Raw genomic sequence first — 14485 nt, 5'->3', positions numbered from 1 at the left:
TGTGTAAGATGTTTTCACAGCTCAGCAGAGGGAGTTCCTGGCTACAGGTCCATTTCACAAAGATGACTGGATGCTTCTGGACACGCCAACACCTACAAAATAGTCAGTTTGAACAAACTAGCCTACCTTAGAACTCAGTATCTTCAGTGCTCAGGGTTAATGATGGGAGAACTTCAGCTTTACTTGTAAACAGGAACTACTGAAAACAATCTTTTTAATAAACAAATTTGACAATGACATCTTAAGAAAACAGCTTGATATTCAGTACAGGAGTTTCTACCACCACTTAGTAAGAGAAGGGTCAGATTTTCAGAGCTGCTGAGTACCTACAGTTACAGATAAATATCAGTGGGACTTGAAGGTACCTATCACGACTGAAAAGCAGGCCCTAACACTTCATGACTTGTTAGGGCACTGGTTTGCATTCTATGGTTACCAATCAAGCCAGTCACTTTAGCACTCCATATAGCTTCATAGAAGACAGTGTCCTCTGGAGCCATTTTGCTTATCTAGATATAGTGCTACTAACAGCTCTTTAGTATGCCCCCCCCACCCCAAACCTGGTAAGTGGGCTTTCCTAGAGACTTTGAAGGATGGGGATCCACAAAAGGTACTTTAGAACTTAACTTACTGAAATCGGCAAGAATCTTTCTGGATCCCCCACCCATTATGTTCATCTTCAGTTGGATTTAGGTAAAAATACATTCCAAAGATCTTCCTTGCAACAAGTGTACATGTGACCATGTTATAAGTTTAATACATAAGATACATGGAATCTTCAAACTTGCCAGTCAAGCCAATAAAAAAAATTCTTAAACCAGCTAAAACTAACCTGAAGAGTTGACCCATTTGGTGAAGTTAGCAAGCTGCTCCTTGGCTCTTCCTTTCCCACGTTGTAATTCTTGCTCCTAGAACACTGATTTCAAATGGTGCTAGATACAAAGATGGGAAAATCTAAGCCACCATGTGAAACCAGCTTCCAGAAGAAGACAGCTCTTTCCATGGCTACAATCTTAAAACAGAGAAAACATCCATGTTTTCTTTAAATTGTTCCTGTGACGGAAATCTACTGATAAGTTTTGTCAGCACCTGCCATAGTTTAATAGCATTAGTCTAGGTAATACAATTGATGAAAAGTCTGGACATCTTAAATATCAAAATAGTTTAAGAAAAATCAAAGTGGCATTCTAGCAAATACTAATTAAATGGTTAAATAGTAAAAGAATTAACAGCACAGCAAGATAATCACTGATGTAATGTAAATAAACACTTTACACTCTGAATGTTACAGGATTCTTGTTGCACTTTAGATACCACCTACCTTGAGCTAAGGCATTCTAACCTTCCAATTGCCTTTGCCCATTATTTCAGACTGAGGCTTGGTCTACACATCAAGCTTAGGCCAACCTAGGTACATCACTCAAGAGTGTAAAAAATCCACACCCCTGAAAGACAGTCAAGCTGACCAAAGCCTCACTAGACACCAAAGAGGACGGATTTCCTACAGAGACAGGAAAAAACCCTTCAATCTCTGTAGCAAGTGCTTACACTGCAGAAGGCTAGCTGCCATGTGCAGGGTAAACAGCCTTAAGTTTATTACTTGTGATCACACTTTTTATGGGATTCTTTAAGCATGTCTGCATTTAATTTCACTGCTTAGATGCCAATCTTAGCATTTGTGGCATCTGCTCTTTGTAGAGACAGCAAAAGGTTTTTGCCATTTCTATGTACAAGATTTGTAGACAGCAAATCTGTTTTTAAAGGAGGGACACACAAGAAGCACATCTGATCTTGCTGGCTAGAGGTATGTAGTTCAAACGATTGATTTTCTGGGGGAGGGGAAGGAAAAAACCACACATTTTCAGTAATAGAAACCAGCTTTGCATTCTTTTAAAAAACACATTAACAGAATTTCACAGAAAGATTATCAGAAGCAGAAAAATAATTCATGGCTCTAAGAAGCACTAAAATATCCTAGTAGTAATCACTTTTTATAGGATAAGATTTAGGACAATTAATATGGTGTCTTCCAGAGTTGACTCGAGTCCCATGACTTGAACTGGAGTCAGAATTAAATTGTCTAGATGACTCAACTTGACTTGCTAATTGTGTTAAATCGACTTGTGAAAAAATTGTCCAAAAGTGCCAATATTGATGGCTTATACAAAAGTGACTTTTCAAATTAAGACTTGAGGCTTGACTTTAGGGACTCGAGACTAGATGACAACACTGGTGTTTTCCCTTAAGCCCCAGTATTTTTACAAAATTGTCGCTCTCAAAATGTAGGTTTATGTAGCATTAGGTAAAAACTATTAGCTGGAACCTGAAAAGAGCACATCATTTAAGGAACATGGGGAACCTACTCAGACAGGGCTATCTGTCCTTGGTCTTCCCTCTTGCTTCTAATGTATTTGTAGAATGTTTTCTTGTTATCCTTTATGTCTCTAGATAGGCTGATCTAGTTTTCTGCCTTCACCTTTCTCATTTTGCCCCTACATACTTATATTTGTTTATATTCATCCTGTTTTTTTTTTTTTTTTAAACAAGGACTCGGATTTTGTAGATCATTAAAGATCTCCTGGTTAAGCCAGGGTAGTCTCTGGCCATACTTCCTAACCTTTTCTACACAGTGGAATGGAGTGTTCCTGCAGCCTTGATATCCCTCTGAAAAACTGCCAACTGTCTTGAACTGTTTTCCTCTTAGTCTTCACTTACCAGCTTCATGAGTTCAGTAAAGTTGCCTTCTTGACAGCCATTGCCTTCATTTTGCTGTTCTCCCTCCTACTACTTCTTAGAATTGTGAATTCTATCATTTCAGGATCTTTCAGTCTAGCTGCCTTCCATTTTCAAGTTCTCAACCAGTTCCTCCTTATTTGATAAAATCAAATCTAGTACAGACTACCCCCAGTAGCTTTCTCCACCTTCTGAAGAATTCTCCACTGCATTCCAAGAACGTATTGAATAATCTGTGCCCTGCTGTGTTATTTTCCCCCAACAGATGTCTGGACCATTCAGGTCCCCCATCACCATCAAATCCTGTGCTTTGAAGGATTTTGTTGGTTGAATTAAAATAACCTCATCCACCTCTTCTTCCTTCTTAAGTCGTCTGTAATAGAACCCTACCCCTACCATGACTTTTTACCCTTTTAATTTTACCCAGAGACTCAACAAATCTGTCTCCTACAGTCATCTCACCTTCTGTTCAAGTTGATACATTTAATATACAAGGCAACACCTCTTCCCTTTCCCTCCCGCCTGTATTCTTCTATACTAGTGTAGTCCCCTTACTAAAGGGGCCTGTTTTATTCTGAAAAGACCCTGTGTGCTACAATCCAGACTACAATTCCCATGAGCCCTTGGTGGAAAAAACAGGAAGGAAGGACTCTAGTGGGAGAGAGGACGGCTCTCTCCATGTGCTTGAAGAAAGAGGCCTAGCAGTCTGGGACTCTGCCTTGGAGTTTGGAACCAGAGGGAGCTAGGCTGCTGCCAAGGACATTGACCCAGTGGAGGGGCTGTTGGATGCAGCCTGTTGGAACTGGGAGTTAGCAGGCTGCTTCCTATAGGCACAGCACGAGGCAGTAAGTTTGGGCCTTGATGGAAAAGTGCTGCCTGGGACAGAGCTGCTGTTTAGCCTGGACCAAATTTCCACTACAACTGCAACATCAGCGCGCCAACGCAAGCAAGTGTCTGGCACTGAGTCTAGGGGTGTGCACACTCTGGGGTGGGGTCACTATTAGTACTGTTGTCTAGCTATACAAGCATAAGTTATGTGTTTTGTTAATGATATTCATTTCTAATTCTGTTAATCTCTGTTTATTTAAGTAAAGGTTGTTTATTTTAAAGTGTTCTATTAGATGTATATGATTTGTAGTTGTTTTGGATCCATATTATAGCTGGATGACTATGTTCCTGGAGGCTCAAGCACACCAGTGAGCATGTACAAGGCCAGCCAGGTGGAGGCACCACCATTTTACATTCATTGCCAGCAAGGGACTGCAGCAAGGGGGTGGATAGGGCTTTCCCCAACTAACCACCATCACCACTGGGGTGCTCAGGATCTTTTAGGTTAAAACATCAGGTGCCCAGGCACACCTGTGAGTGTGACCTGCTCCCCAGTAACCCGGGGAGGAAAAGGTGGGATAATACACATGATTGGAATACTAGTGTAACCCCCTAAGTCAGATACCAATGATATCTTAGTTGTGTTTGTTTACTAACATTCCAAGTTCTTCCTGCTTATTCCCCATACTTCTTGCATTTGCATATAGAAGCTAACCTCATCTCATTGTGCCTCCCAATTCTGCCTTGGCTTCCCTTTATCCCTGCTACTGCAGCCCATGCTCTTCCCCTTCTCACCCTGACCCATCTCCCAGGTCTCCATGTATTTGGCTTACCTGTGGGCACTGGTCACCTGCCCCCATCAAGCCTAGTTTAAAGCCCTCCTCACTAGGTTAGCCAATCTGGAAAAGGGCAAATATAGTACCCATTTATAAAAAGGGAAAGAAGAACTACCCAGGAAACTACAGACCTGTTAGTTTAACTTCTGTGCCAAGGAAGATAATGGAGCAAGTAATTAAGGAAATCCTCTAAACACTTGGAAGGTGACAAGGTGATAGGGAACAGCCAGCATGGAATTGTAAAGAACAAATCATGTCAAGCCAATTTGATAGCTTTCTTTGATAGGATAACTAGTCTTGCGGATAAGGGAGAAGCAGTGAAAAAAGCTAACATGATTCTGGGATGCATCAACAGGTGTGTTGTGAGCAAGACAGGAGAAGTCATTCTTCCACTCTACTCTGCACTGGTTAGGCCTCAGTTGGAGTATTGTGTCCAGTTCTGAGCACCACATTTCAAGAAAGATGGAGAAATTGGAGGGGGTCCAGAGGAGAGCAACAAGAGTGATTAGAGGTCTAGAGAACATGACCTATGAAGGAAGGCTGAAAGACTTGGGCTAGTTTAGTTTATAAAAGAGAAGATTGAGGGGGGACATGATAGCAGTTTTCAGGTATCTAAAAGGGTGTCATAAGGAGGAGGGAGAAAACTTGTTCATCTTGGCCTCTGAGGATAGAACGAGAAACAATGGGCTCAAACTGCAGCAAGGGAGGTTTAGGTTGGACATTAGGAAAAAGTTCCTGTCAGGGTGGTGAAACACTGGAATAAATTGCCCAGGGAGGTTGTGGAATCTCCATCTCTGGAGATATTTAAGAGTAGGTTAGAGTAGGGATGGTCTAGTCAATATTTGGTCCTGCCATGGGGGCAGGGGATGAGACTAGGCCCTCTCAAGGTCCCTTCCAGTCCTAGTATTCTATGATTTTATATCCAACTACCCTCTTCCCCTTTGCAAGTTGGAGCCCCATTTTGCCTTAGCTGGAATAGTGTCCTGTGGCCAAGAAAGCCAAGCCCTCCTGGCGACAACATCTTTGCAGCCAGGCATTCACCCCAGGCTGTGTCCGTGGGCCTTTAACTGTGTCATGGGGTAAGTACACCCAGCACCCTCAGGGAGATTGCATGAGGCCTGTAAGGACCCCCCCCCCCCCCACACACACACACACATGATTCACCCTGTGAGTCTCAGTCCCTATAGCTCAGGCCCCTAATTATACCCTAGCTCCAGTGAGGCAGTCCAGACTAGCAGCTGCAGTTAGTTTCAAGACTCCCTCCCCTCAGGGCAGGGAGGCCTAGCACCCAGAGTCTTAACAGCCCTTCACATGGCAACACAGCTTAACAGCCCAAATCATTACAGTTGAAGCATCCCCTTTGGGGGCAAATGTGGTAGGAGGACCCAGGCCTACCTCCACCACTAGGTTCCAGCTCAGAGCCCCATAATTGGTGAGATGGCCCACCACTAGCTCAGCAGGGAATCTGCCCAAAACACATCAAGCTCTCTCAACTCCTCACCCTGAGCTATTTCCTATCAGACTCACAGCACTCACCTTCTTTTCCACTAGCCTCCAGCTATTCCCACACAGTTCAATCCAGCCATCACTCTTCCTCCAGCAGTAGCACCTCCTTTCTCAGCAGTAGTCAGCCTCCACTGAGGCTGCTCCACCAGCTTTTATAGCTGTCCTCCAGCTGGAGCATGCCCAGTAGGGCTGTGGAGGCGGGCTCTCTTGGCTAGGTAACTCAGGTTAACTCTTGCAGGCCCAGCACGCTCTGTCACAGACTGCAAGAATAGAAGGAACATCTTCCAGAGTCCCTATTCTGTTGCTGCAGAGTTGCCATTATCTTGCCTAATCTGCAGATATGGGTGAATCGCTCACAGCTGCATGCCAGCAGTTTATGAAACTGGGAGTTGTCCATCAGGACCCTGCCACATTTGCCCCTCAGATGAGGCAGAAACAACTGGCAAGCACGATGAACCACCCTGAGCTCCCTGGTGTTCATGTGCAATGACAGCTCAGTGCGTGACCGCTGGCCGTGGGTCCAACCGCCGTGCAGGTCTGCTCCCCAAACCGTGTCTGAGGTGCCCTGGACCAGAGCAATCCCTGGTAGCAGCCTGGTGAGGGGACCCCTGCACACGACACTTGAGGTTAGAGTCACTATTTGGGGGAGTGCAGGGCTGCCTTCAGCAAAGTCACTAGCTGGTTGAGAGTCCTGGCAGGGCCCGAATACCTATGCCAACCACTTCCGGTAGCTAGGACTCTGTTCAAATGGATTGTGGTTTCAGAGCCAACACCGACAAGTTAGGAAATACCAGAGATAAGGCTGTTCACGCACAACAGCAGAGCTCAGACAACAACGCCCCCTCAGCTTCACTTCCATGTCGGTGCTGGAGGTGCCTTGGTCTAGGCTTGCACAGTTCACATCCCTGCACGAATAACAAAGAAAGACAGTTAATTGGAACAGGGAGCTCTGTTAGTCTTTCCTGTTGGTGCTTAACTGTGATCTGGGGCAGCATGTAGGTTAGCATGATTATGGAGCCCAGTGGTTGGGTGTTTGCCTAGCAGCATAAGTGTTGGTTTGAATCCTGCCTTTGCTCCTTTAGAAGGGGCTTGTCAGGGGCAATCCCCTCTTCCAGATGCCTGGGGAGGTGGCCAGTTGCTGTTTACATGGGAAATAAAGGGACTTAGAAACCTCCCTAATTTTATCCCATCTGCAGCTCAGTAAGTTAGATGAGTAGAACTATGACAAAGTGCTGCAGCTCTACAAACCCGCAGCTCTGAGCCCACGGCTACTTATGGCCCAATCAGCACACAGCAGGGGCCAATGGGACATCTTCAAGGCCATGCAAGTACAGGCAGTCCCCGGGTTACATGGACCCGACTTACTTCGGATCCCTACTTACAAACGGGGTGAAGCAACCCCTCACTAGCCACTTCCCCCAGCAGACCAGGGAGACGCGAAGCGGCTTTTCTCAGCAGACACCTCAGCTTGAGAATAAAGGACTGAGGGAAGTGAGGTGTGGGAGAATAAAACTGAGCTCTGGAGAAATGTTTGGCTAGAGTTTCCCCTACAATATGTACCAGTTCCGACTTACATACAAATTCAACTTAAGAACAAACCTACAGTCTCTATCTTGTACGTAACCCGGGGACTGCCTGTAGTACATATATATAAGAATGGTCAGATCAAAGGTCCATCTACCCAGTATCCTGTCTTCTGACAGTGGCCAATGCCAGCTGCCCCAGAGGGAATGAACTGAACAGGGAATCTTCACGTGATCCCTCCTCTGTCACCCACCTGCAGAGAAACAGCAGCTAGGGACACCATTCCTACCCAGCCTGGCTAACAGCCATTGATGGACCCAACCTCCATGAATCGATTGTGTTCTTTTTTGAACCCTGTTAAAAGTCCTGATCTTCACAACATCCTCTGGCAAGGAGTTCCACAGGCTGGCTGTACACTACTTGGAACTTCCTTTTGTTTGTTTTAAACCTGCTAGCTATTAATTTTAATTGGTGACCTAGTTCTTATGTTATGGGAACAGGTAAATAACTGTTCCTTATTCACCTTTTCCACATCAGTCATGGTTTTATAGACCACTATCATAGCCCTGTGGCTGGAGCCCAGTTAACACAGAGCTGCGTAAGCAGCCCAAAATGGTCAGTAGGTTGAGAATCACTTCTTTAAACCTACAGTAATTGCAAATGTGCAGGCAGCCACTAAAATGAAGAGCTTGCACGTGAGTGTTGTTGAAACAGAGCGGCCCATACAGAGTGTTTCCTATATGCTGGGCATTTGGATGCTATTCAGGAGAGCTTCAGGTGCTGCCCAGCTGATTAGCAGAGTGCCTACAGCCAGTAGCATGTGTTTTCTACTGAGGGGGGGTGCCCTTCCACACGTTCTTTGGTCACATAAAATTTCTTCTGCACGTGGCTGGAAAAAAATAAGCAGGAACACTGCAAACCGGTAGAATGGTATTCCTCTAGGTGATGAGGGCTAAGACAGTGGCTGATGCACCAACGAGCACAGAAAGACAGTAGAGCTTGAGTATTGTCTTGTGTGGACTGGGAATAGCCTGTGCTCCATGACAGCTGCTGCCCATGCTGTGCCGGGGTTGTGGGTAAGCGCCAGACACCCAGCCTCCTGCACGATCACCCTGACCTCTTCCATCGGGAGCACAATTAAGACCCAAACACCAATTTTTTCTGTCACGTGAGAGTGCTTTCTATAGCCCCCCCACAGCGATGGCACCAGCTTGCAACGCCACATCAGGCCATACTGGGTTTCCGAAGTAACATTCCATTTCCTATCCAAATAGTCCTAGGAAGAAAAAAACAAAAGAAGAGATCCAGGCTATACTACCAGCTAGAGCAGCACACTGGTCAGTAAATTTCTTCTGCGTCAACACCAGTGATTTAACCTAGCTCAATATGCAAGCAAGTAAGCAACTCTAATATAACCTGCGCCTTCAGTCACATCTAATTTTAATCTATTAACTCAAGGGTGCTTTAATAGGGTAGCATTAGCAGCCATGCAGGCACATAATCACAGCTTTATAGCCCCTGAATATTCAGCAAAATAGCAACAGTAGTAATTGACAATCTTGCACATTTGTCACTAAATGAATATCCCCAAATGACAAGTCCCACTCTATGAGTGCTAGATTGCTAGCCAAGCTGCCTAATATTAGCTATAATACATGTCTGGCATCTGATTCATTTTGCTATGTAAGAGCCAATAGAACTTGAAGTCTCATCTGCTTAGGAACTGTGAATGGAGTGCACTGGGTGATTTTTCAAGGAGAGTGAGTAGTTTGTGTTAAATTCTCAGAAAAACAGTTTTCTTTTCCTTTGCACTTGCATTTTTGTACTGGGAATTGTGGGTAAAATGCTTTCATCATAATATGTGGCAGTCACGTGATTTGTCACATGATATGTCACATGATTTTGATCGCAAAATGGACTTCCTTGCATCTTGGCTTCAACAGACCCAAAAGGAAATGTTCAAAAACCTCCAAAGGAGAATCCAAGCAAATAGGTACTTTGCAGTGGTTTAAGTTTTACCCTTCTACTGTGCAGAGCTGACCACTTTTCCTTGCTTCCTAGCAGAATTCCCTGCTTCAGCTCTGGAGAAAATGGGCCGCAACGAAGTGGCTGATACCCGTTCCTGGAAGAAACAGATCAACAACATCCGAAAAACATTCATCATCATGGAGGCACTGGGATTGTAAGTACTGGTACCATGGCTAATCTCTGGCCTCCCCCAATTGTAAGCAAGGAGAAGGGGGGAGGGGTCCATTGGCGATGCAGTCGAAAGACAGGGTAGAAAAAGGTCTCCATACATTTCAAATGTTTGGGGCAAATTACCACAGCCATCCTAGTGTCATGGAAAGCTGTTACTTCCCACAGATTATCCACTCTTCTATTACACGATCAGCAGTCTTGTGCTTTATTTCAAGTGAGGCGCTTTCTTGCTTAAGAAACACGTGCTTTACTGCTTCTGCCCCAAGCTCTGCCTCGGTGCACATAACTCACTGTATTCATATGGATGGAAAAAATTAGAGGGAAATTTGGACAAACTTCTGGGGTCTACTCCTGGCCTGACCTAGCTGTGCTGAAGTAAGAAGACAGCGTGTATGAGCCTGTTGTCTCCAAAGGGTTCTGCTGATTTCCTTGGACTACGAATAGCGAAGGGTTGGTGATGTCTGAGAGGATGGTTCTGAACCAGGACACATGCTCTCTTGGGGGTACGCAGAGGGCTTTCAGGGGCTATGTCATCTATTCCAGTGTTTCTCAGTCTGGGGACTGCAGCCCCCATGGGATTATGGGACAGGTTTGGGGGGTTTGGAAATGCAAGGCTGGCAAGAAGGGCAGAGGTGCAGATCCCTAGACCACAGGGGAGCCCCATGAGGTTAAGTTACAGGCTTCAGCCCTGGGGGGCAGGGTTTGGGAAGGCAGAAGTGGGAAACAGACTCCAGTAGCACAATTAATTGTACTGAAATGTGGGGATTGCCTAGATGATCTCCAGAGGTCTCTTCCAGCCCTGGCTGGCTCTGATACTTTGGAAGTACAAGTGTACCCCAACCAATGCACTGTGTAATTCTGTGGTAAACACGAGACAGTCGGCCGTCTTTCTGTGCCTGTGGGGTGTGTGGGGGGCTGTATGGGAAGAACTAGGTTTTATAAGTGAGGTAAATCTTGGGGCTACACAAGACAAGCAGACTCCTGAAAGGGGCACAGTCGTCCGGAAAGGCTGAGCACGTGTGTGCAGTTGTGAACTCCCAGGAGAAACACAGGCTCTGGGCAGTTGTGGCCACTCTGCTAATCAGCGGGGGAGACTTAAATCTCTCCTGCGCGGCTGTCCAAGTGCTCAGCTTACAGGGGACGCTGGTTTTGTGTCTCATTTCCCTGCCCTGATGACTGGCTAACAACCCTGTCTCAAGGAACAGGCGGCTAAGCACAGTGGCAACATCTGATTAGACATTTTGCTTCCTATCTGGGTCCCAGGAGCTGGCCAATGACAATGCTGCTGTGTTTCTGTTAAAGATGGTCCACTTTAAGTATCAGTTAATTGGGCTAAAGTAAAGCCTTATTGTAGACAGCCCTCTGTAGGGCAGTGGTTAGGGTGCTTACCTGGGTTATTAGAGAGCCTGGTTCAAGGCTCCTGTTTGCTAGCTATGACAAAAAGAGTTGAACAGCAGGCATGTGTGCTCTTTTCCTCTTGAACCCCTTTCCCTTCAATTAACTATTAACTGGGCCAAAGCACAGAACTGAGGCAAGAGGCTCACTGTAGCGCAGGGGCTAGTGAAAGTGCTTCTGCTGTGGCGTGCTGGGTTCTAGTCCTTCCTAGACTGTGTGAGCTAGACTCTGAGCAGTGGGAGCTTGGAGACTTCCCTATTAAAGCTGGTCCATGTGAATTATCTGTTTATTGGGCCAAAAAGAGCCCCTAGTACAAGGAGCGCCCAGTAGCGTAGTGGTCACAGCAGTTGCCTTTGAGGCTCAGGTGCATGGTTCGAGCCCTCGCCTCCCTGAGGAAGGTGCTCTCTTTGTGAACAGGAAGCGCTGTCAATCTTTCCTGTTGGCGCTGCTCCCCTTTACTTAAGTATGGCCTGAGGCAGCCCTAGCTTTAAGATCACTCTGTAGCCCAGTGGTTGCGTGCTTGCCTAGAAGGTGGGAGATCCTTGGATTTCCTAGTTCGAATCCTACCTCTGCCCCTTTAGAAGGGGTTTGACTGGGGAAATCCTCTCTCCCAGGTGACCGGGGAGGTGGCAGATTCCTATTTAGGTCCCTGCTCCGGGTGGAGCCATTGTCTTAAGAATAAAAGACGGGACTTAGACTGAAAGCTCTCACCTCTCTGGGGGGTGGGGTTAGGTGGGGGTGGGGGGTGGGGTGGGTGGGCTAGGGAGGGGGGTGGGGTGGTGGGGTTAGGGGGCGGGTGGTGGGGGGGCGGTCCCTGGGAGGCAGGAGATACCCGCTCCAGTCCCTTCGCAGAGGCGGGACTGGAACTGGGATCTCCCACCTCCTGGGCAGGCCAGGACCACAGGGGGCGAAAGAGAGATCAGAGTTTTATTAAAATGGCCGAAGCAGCAGCAAATAATTTTCCAAAACCCTTCAGCTCACCAGGCAGAGGGGAATAGAACTCACAACCATGGCATTGCCAACCACTAAACAACCCACCACACTATGGCAGGACTCACACTGAATGTGCTTGTTTGAGCCTAATTAATACTCTAAAGGGGACTTACATGCCAATAGGAAAGAATGAGAGCACTAGCTGGTCTAAGCAAGAATTGAACCCAGCTCTCCAACACTCCCAAAGCTTTACCTTAGCCATTAGGCTACAGTGGATTACTGGACCTTAACTCTTGCTTTGACTATCAATAGTGAATTGAAGTGGAACATCTTCAAAAGGAAAGACTACTCTTCTAATGCAGTCTAGAGAAGACATTGAGGTAGGGTTGTCAATCACCCAGGTGTTTACTATTGCCTCCCCTGCCATAAAGGGCTCCTTGCATTTGATTTAATCAACAGTTAATTAAAGAGGAAAGCCAGGGCCTCTCCCAGTTCAAAGCCTTTTCCCTTAGTAGGTGGTTAGAGGACTCACACCAGGCAAGCCTCGACAGAAGGCTTTTTGTAGAAGTTTTGTAGTGCAGGGTCAAAATGAAGGAGCTGAGAAACATCAACCCCAAGGCACAGGAGCAAAACACTGCTTCAGTACTGCAGCCATGAGCTACCAGTTCTACAAAAAGCTGCATGACACACTTGGGGAGGACTCCACCTCCACTCCAAAGACCTGTGGCTACTTAAGGGCCTCAGGGGCCATACCACAGTGGAATGAGCAAGGAGGAAATCAAGGACCAGGTTGCCAAGGGAGAGGGTTACCCAGAGCCAGAGGACAGTGTCCACAGAGTTATTTTCTACACTGGAGGAATGAAGTCAGTCACAGCGAAGCACAAACAGCAGAGGATGAGCTTGGTAAGTGGCTTTGATTTCTGGAAGCACTGAGGCATGTTGTTGGGGGTAAGAGGGCTACAGAAAGCAGGTGTAGGTCCGTGTGGTGTTAGTACCAAGCCAGGGTGTTGATGGCAATCTGCCTCCACAGGTTCCTTGGTAGGGCTACTATGTTCATTTTCCCATTGTAACTTTCCCACATCACCATGCTGCAAAGGGGGCTATTGCTGCATGTAGACAAGCCACATAAGGGCCAGGATAGAAGCCGCAGGCTTGCAGAAGATCCTCTCTTGCTTCTCTTCTCACACTCAGCAACAAAATATCTCGTGGGATGAGTACACACTGTGGAAAATGAATGGACATTACTGACTGCAGGCCCCCCCTGCAGCACTGGCTCTCCCGAAGACACACTTGCCCAGAGTAAGGTAAGGCCCTGCACCAATGAATTCCCCTGCCCCAGTGGTTAACTCACCATTTTGTGGGTTGTGTCTTATGTGAACTCACCCTGGGACAGCCAATCAGCCAGGGGCTGAGAATGTGCAGTTGCAGAAGTCAGGGCAGGGGGGTAAGGAAGTATGGCGGTGCAGGAGTAAGGGTTGGGGTTGTGAGTAGGGGCTTAGGGCAGAGGGGTGTGTGGAGGGGTAAATGTGTCATTTAGGGAGGGTGACGGTGAGCTAACCCCCCCTCCCCGAGATTCGTACCCTTATGCTGCTTGTTCTTCCCCTTCCTGTCACTGGGTGTTTTCCTCTTACTCCCTGACAGAGTAGGTCACTCACTCCTCTGTCCCCTCCCCTTAGCAGCTATTATAAGTGGAAGGAATAAATTGTACAGCAGCACTCATGAGTGCAAGAAGGAATATGTAAAGACTACTGCTAGTTCATAGTGTTTCAGCATGCACTGCATTTAATTTGCTTTGCTGAAAGGGCTAAATTGCCAAAATCCATCTAAAGATCAGCACAGAAAACAGCGCAGAGTGGCATGGAATAGAAAAGAAAGAGAATTCCAGTTTTGTTTTCTGAAAAATGATCATGTTCATTAATAGGAAGCGGGTGTGATTCACGCAGTACCAAGGATGGGATGTATTCTTCAAAAAGCATTCAGATGAACAGGCAGCCATTTTGTTTGGTCAGCCTGAGACTCAAGCATGGTAAAAGCCAAATTCCATTGTCAGTGGTGCAGGGGAATCACCCCACTGCTTCAGTGCCAGCCCCTCAGCCCCCAGACAGACGTGCTCTCCTACTAGATGAGGCAGGCAGAGAGAGGCGTGCATGCACACATACGTTCCAAATCTTCAGCAGGTGTAAATCAGGTGTAAATCAATACAGCTTCCGCGCCATCAGTGCTGAGGGCCTATTCTAGATACCCAACATCGGTGATGTCCTCTCAATGAAACTAGAAATCAGCACACTTCTGTTAAAGCCGTGTCAGTTACACACAGACTTCATAAGGCAGAGAATCTGGCTATGTCTACACTATCACTTAAAATGCTAAAACTTTTGTAAGTTAGGGGAGAGGAAAAAAAACCCACACCCGACTGACAGAAGCTTTACCAACCAGAAGCACGAGAGTGGACAGAGCGTTGATGACAGGTGATGCTCTTCCACCACCACACCTACCACCACGTGTTGAAGGGTAGTTTTATTTTGTCGGGA

The sequence above is a fragment of the Pelodiscus sinensis genome, chromosome 27 (genome assembly GCF_052426305.1).
Source record: "Pelodiscus sinensis isolate ZL-2025 chromosome 27, ASM5242630v1, whole genome shotgun sequence".
NCBI lineage: Eukaryota > Metazoa > Chordata > Testudines > Trionychidae > Pelodiscus > Pelodiscus sinensis.
This window is presented reverse-complemented; position numbering follows the sequence as displayed.